The sequence below is a fragment of the Teleopsis dalmanni genome, chromosome 2, assembly GCF_002237135.1.
Source record: "Teleopsis dalmanni isolate 2A chromosome 2, ASM223713v2, whole genome shotgun sequence".
Classification (NCBI taxonomy): domain Eukaryota; kingdom Metazoa; phylum Arthropoda; class Insecta; order Diptera; family Diopsidae; genus Teleopsis; species Teleopsis dalmanni.
In genome coordinates, this window is record NC_051847.1 from 200,804,527 (window position 1) to 200,811,295 (window position 6,769).

A 6,769-nucleotide genomic window follows, 5' to 3' on the forward strand; every position below is an offset into this window, starting at 1 on the left:
CGTCGTCGTTGTTTCATTTGCTCTGCCCTGCTAATGCACATGTGCAGTATGTATTGTATTTACAACACTTTATATAATATATATATATATATATTGCGTGTGTATGTGTCTTAGCTATATTTGTACATAATTTTGTATGCACTTTTGTGCTTTTGTGTTACCTCCAAATGTCATACATACATACGAAACGATGTATTTAACGTGTAAAAGCTTTAAGCATGTATTTTTAATAATGACATTTTTGTTGTTTTAGCTTATTTCATTGCTGTTATTGTTTTTTTTTTTCTTTATTGTAACTATTGTTTTTTTTTTCCTAGCTGTTCTATTTTTTTTTTTTGTTGCTCTTGTGTTTTTTTTTTCTCTCAATAATTTATTTCATACTGTTGTGGTGTTGTTATAAAAAACCGACAGTATGTAATGCAGTTTTATTGTAACAAAAAAAAATTTTTTTTTATTTTATCCATAAATTTTGTTTTTATTGTAATTTCCTTTTGAGCACTTTTGCCGTATTTGAATTATGCAGCATTTTAAAAAGTATTTAAAATTTTTACTTCAACTAAAACGTTTTGTTTTTGTAAAATTTCGGTGCTTTTGTTTACTTTTGCTTTTGTTATTGTTTTTGCAGCAAAATATTTTTTTGTTGATTCATCCATTAAATTGATTTTAAAATATTAATATTCAAGCAAAACGTACACCCATCAATAACAAATATGTGTGTGGTGTTTATTTGCATACAAACATATATGTGTAGATATGTGTATAATATATCACTAATAGTAATAATAATATTTTATTGCAAGTCATTATTATTCTTGATTCTAGTAAATAGATTTTTGCCAAATGTTGTTTTTGGAAGGGGCTCATGGATATATAAAAAAAAGATTATTAACATAATTATATAATAGTGATCGATTAAAGTAAGAGTAGAGTTCCTTTAATGTACAGAAACTGTCTAAATAATATTGACATAAAATAGTGTGTAATTTTTTTTTTGTATGAATCCATTATATATTTTTTATGTTAACATAAATATATACAGACAACATATATATTTGCTAGTTATATTCAGTTTTTGAATAACAAAAAAGGAACTTCTGTTTTTAAAATATTTTAATTTTTTTACTTTGAAAAATGTTAACCATTTTCTTCAAAAAACTGTAAGTCTCATGGCGCATTTATTTGATAAATTTTTTTATTTTTTTCTTCATTTATTTTCTGGTCTTATTATTTTTGTCAACTGCACTTCGCTTTATATTAATTTTAGTGCGTATACAACATGTGTTCAAAAGTTAATAAAAATTCTTACCTTTTATAAAAATAATTATTAAACCTTAAATATTTATTCAATCCTTTTTAAATTTGTACTTCTTTAATATTATGCGCTTATGACACCCTAGTTTCTATTTTAAGGATTACTATTGGAATGATTTTTTTGTTCTTTGTTAGTATCTTTTTAAGTTCAAATAATTTCAAAAAGAGACAAAGTGTTCATAGCGTTTAAATGAACTATAATGCAACCACACACGCCCTCATTGAAATTCCCAGAAATTCCGGCCTTCCAATTGATGCTATATGTTTTGATACATTTGCCTCCTTAGTGTTAGAGGGAGCGAGACCCATTGAACGTCTCTGCTGCTTTTAGTTGTGAAATACAACTCCATATCGCATGAATGTAATGAATACGGTCTTTCTACTCGCGTAACTTTGGGTTTAAACTACAGCCACCACGATACACCAATTAAAGATGTTAAACTCAGTTGGTTAGGACAACCGAAACTGTGGCCCCTAATTCCCGTGGTATTAGATTAGAGTAGATATCTACTCAATTTTTCTGAAAGCCAAAGGCCTTTTTAGAGATTTTGAATACTTTGCAGCTATTATATTCTTTTTTAACACAAAATTACAAATAAACTTAGGTCCATTATATTGTTTAACTTGTCCAAAAATTGTTGGCCACCTTTTCCTATCTTCGAGCCTTAGTTTTTGTTCTTTAAAATTATGTTAGGAACGTAGCTTGGTTTATAGACCAATTGAGCTAAATTGATTTTTATTTAAATGAAATGAAATCGTGTCTTGGTTTAACTTTTTGACCACCAGTCTTTATACTATTTTTTTTTTTTTTGGCGATTCTACTGATCTGACGGATGATCAACATTTATCTTTGATTTACAACAGGCTGTAAATTTTGATCATGTGTGCAAGACTATCACTACATATTTTTAGGTAGTTAAGCATAATAATAGTTATAATAGTGCAATTAATAATAATAATAATTTTGTTAAAAATATATGTTACCAAAAAGCCAAAAACATATTTCAAATAAAACTGCATTTTCTAAAAATGAAAAATAAATTTAAAGTGAAAAAATTCCAAAAGTCTAAATAGAAAAATCCAAAAATTTGAACAAAATATTCTTACTTTTACAAGTCAAGTTCAATGACTTTTGAGATTTATTTCTTTTCCAAAATCTTAGAAGATTTTTATTTTCGTTTTTACTTTTTTTTGTTTTTAGTTCAATTTTTTTAAAAAAATTTTTTCTAAAATAATTTTTTTTTGAAAATAATTTTTTAGACTTTGTGCTTTTTAAATATAATTAGCCATTTTTTTTTATCAGTTTGACAGAATTTTGTTTGAATTTTTTTCTCTGTGATTTTTTAGTTTGAAATTTGAACTCAACATACTTTTTTTTTTCTTTTTGAAAAATTTTGTATTAAATTTTATATGTTAATAAAAAAAACAAAATTCTTTAGCTAAATTTAGCTATAGACGAAAATATGTTTAGCTAAAAATTAATATAAATAAGATTAACAATGAAAATATAAACAATATTAGGCATATTTGTTTACGAGTATATTTAGTAGACATTGTGTACATATATTTGAATATATATAGTATATATAGTATAATATTTGAACACATGTAGTATAATATTTGAATGTCTGTAGTATAATATTTAAAAATTTCTGTGTAATAATCTTTTAAGTTTACTATAAACTTAGCAATAGAAGAATATTTTTTAGAATAATAAACCACGTGACATCATCATCGTCTCTCATCATCTCCGCTGTTAGAAACTAAGCAGTCACTTAAATTCATACAAATTTTGTATGGCTGCAATGATAAGCGAATGTAGTTTCCGTTCTGGTACCACCAGGGGTAAGGGAGATCTACTAAATATTAGTATTTTATACAATATATACATTTTAGTAATTCAAAATGTATTTAACAAAATAATGCCGGCAGCTACAGAAAAAAAAAACATCGAAATTTTTTTTATTAAAAGCAAAAAACAACATTTTTTAATTTATTTTCATTAGTTCTCTTCATGTATTCGTATATATTTTTATAGTGTTTTTAACTTTTTTATGAATCATTTGTTTCGATTTTCTCATTCATTTTTAATTCACGGATTTTATTTGCTGTTTAAGTTAACATCAATGATGTGTAAAAAAAGCACACAGTGGACTTACAGCTTAAATAATATATTTAACCTTGTACGATTGACACACAGATCGACATGCATATGTACATCGAGATACATAGTTAGATAGATAGATGGATGTGGTGCCCCCTGCCCGTAGATAGACACAAGTAATTATATTCTCGTTTCATTTTAATTGCACGTATAGTTGCAACGATTAAAGTGTAAAATTACAAATTGCTTTTAAATCAAATTTTTAAAATTCATTTATAGCTATTTTAATATTTAATTAAAAAAGAAATAATAAATTTAGTTAATTTTTAACTTTCTTTAACCGTTTTTAAAACATGAAATTAAATTAATTCAAATTTTAAATTAAGTACGGGTTTAAATACTTTTTTTTTAAATAAAATTTTAATTATAAATAAAATTCGTATTTGTTTTTTCTGTTAAGATATAAATATATATTTTTATTATTTTTATTATCTTATATGTCTTTAAAACTTTTAGAAAATACGCTTTCTCCATTTTTTAATTAACTCGTCACGCTATTGAGAATAATACGAATATCGTACATAAAACAAATATTGTTTGAATTTTCAAGTTATATAAACAAAGCTTAATAATAGTTAAATTAGATGTATATAAAACGATATGTATAATGTGTTTTGGTGATTAAAGTGAGGTATTTAATAATATATATATTTTATTTTGGGCAAAAATGATCTAACCGATACATATGTAGGAATAATACTAATGTTTAGTACCTAAAGCGATAATAACAAATAATTTCAAAATGTGTTTGGACACACTAGATTAATTTCTTTGATTGAAATCATACTTTATCATACTTTTTGCACAGTTGAGGCAATATTAAGGATTGACATTTTTAACTACGATTGTTAAAGATGCTTAACCAGTATATCGTCGAGTTTCTTCTTTGTTCTTTTTATTTACTATTTTTACTTACTTATAACAAAGTTCAATTTAATTTTTTACCTGTGGAATTCATCTAGTGTGGCCTTAAGCAAAACTTAATCTATCGACTGTTATTTAAGTATTAATTAAATAACAGTCCTGTCATTTTCTGGTCTTCTCTTTTCCTTTTTTTCATTCTGTTCTCTTTTGCTTCTTTTTCTTTTCTTCTCTTTTGTTTCTTTTTCTTCTCTTCTCTTTTGCTTCTCTTCTCTTTTGTTTCTATTTTTTCTCTTCTCTTTTGCTTCTTTTCTCTTCTGCGTAGTCTCTATTTCGCGACTATCTTTATCTTTTCTTTCTCTCCTCTTTCTACCTCTTACAGTTACACTTTTATCCTATATCGTCCTCTCTCCTTTCGAGATCTTACACTTTAGATTGACTCTTTCCTAATCTGTTACTCCTACTTACTCCTACTTACTTCTACTCCTACTTAATCTCGTTTTTCCTTATCGTTCTCTCACTTTTCTTCTTCTCTATTGTAAGTAAATTTATTTTCTTAAAGTTCTTTTTTTATTTATTTTTTTTTCTTTTATTATTTCTTTTATTTATTTTTTTCTTTTATTATTTCTTCTTATATTTTTTTTTTCTTTTATTATTTCTTCTTTTATTTTTTTTTCTTAATTTTTTTTTTCTTTTTTCTTTTCTTTTTTTTTTCTTCTTTTATTTTTTTCTTCTTTTGTTTTGTTTTTAACCTTTGTGCTTAATTCCATAGTAGTAGCTCAGTTACAAATAACTTTAAGCAACCTAGAACCATCTTTTGTTTTGGTAATTTTTGCTTAACAATATTTAATTAATTTTGAAATTAATTAATTATTTTATTATATATATAATATATTGCCATGCCCATAATTTCAATTACTAATAAAAAAATGTTACAGCTTCTATGCATTACCTTATGACAGACAGTCTTCTCTCCACCGACTCGTTCCAAATAAATACTTTTATGCAATGAACTATTGCTACCTCATTAAAATTTTAAGTGTTCTTTAAATATAAATAAATATTAAATATTTTGTATGCAAAATTATACATTTGCATATATTTATATAAATAAAGTAATAATTAATATTATTCTATTACTTAAATTTTTTTTTTTATGTATTATATATCTTCTTTTATCACTTAAACTCGCTTTTGAAATACACGTTTTCTTTTTACTGACATTGATTAATGTCTTCTGTTAATAAGAATATTATACGATTTTAATATCTTTTCTATAAACACAACAAAAAAAAGCTCGTAGGTAAATCTTTTATGGAAGAGTGAAATATATAATTCAATTTTAAAATATATATATGTATATAGTATATATCAGTATATACACATTTTCTTAAATTTATTGTGTTCTTTCTGCTACTTAAACTCAAAGTATCTATAAAAGCTGCGCTATCGCATAATTTGAAATTCATAAATCATTGCTTTTAAAGCTGATGTATCTATCTATCTGCTGCACATTTTCTCACAGATTTTCTTTTTATCTTTGACATTGCAAACTGCAAAATTTTTGCAGTATCGATTTTTCTCGCATTTGCTGTTTAACGTAGTCAACGTTCAAATATTAAAGGTCAGTAGTTGCAGCAGATTTTCGGAGAGTGGGTGTGTGCGTACATTGCATATCTATGTAGATACATAGATATCTGTCTTTTTGGTATATAGGCGGAATCAGGTCAATGCTATGACACAGTTTATATATGGCAACTAACAAATATGAAATGTTTTTGTTATAACAAAAATTTACCTTGGTAATTAAAACCGGTTGCCTAAAAAGTGTTCCTCCAGTTTTTTGTTGAACAGATAATAATTCTCTTTTTTTTTTGTTGATATGCTTATAATTATTATAGGTTAATTATTAAAATTTTTTTGGATCTTTATAAGTACTGTCATTAAACAGTATATATATAAATCAGTATATATATAAATTAGTATATATAACAAAAACTAATATAATTAACTTTGAAAAGAATTGAAAAAAAACTTTTGTTTGATACGACTTTGCTTCAGAAATATATATTATACATATTGGCAATAACAGCCATTAGTTTTCGATTATTAAGTAATTTTCAATTTAAATATATAGACTTTTATTTGTGAAAATAATAAGTTTACTTAACTTTTTGTAGCAACTTTATGCTATCTAAAAGCATTTTTTTTTTGTTTTTGCATAGAATTAACATTTTTGAACGTAATCAGAAGACTGTCTATGATATTTTGCGCAATATTATCGGCAATAAAGTTTAGTTTTGCTATCCATTGATTATATATACTTTCTCACTTTTATATAAATCAATTTATATATACCTATTTGCACTGATTTTCGACATTTAAAATGTTACAAAGCGAATCAACTACAATAACAAATGTAAGCTAAAAAAA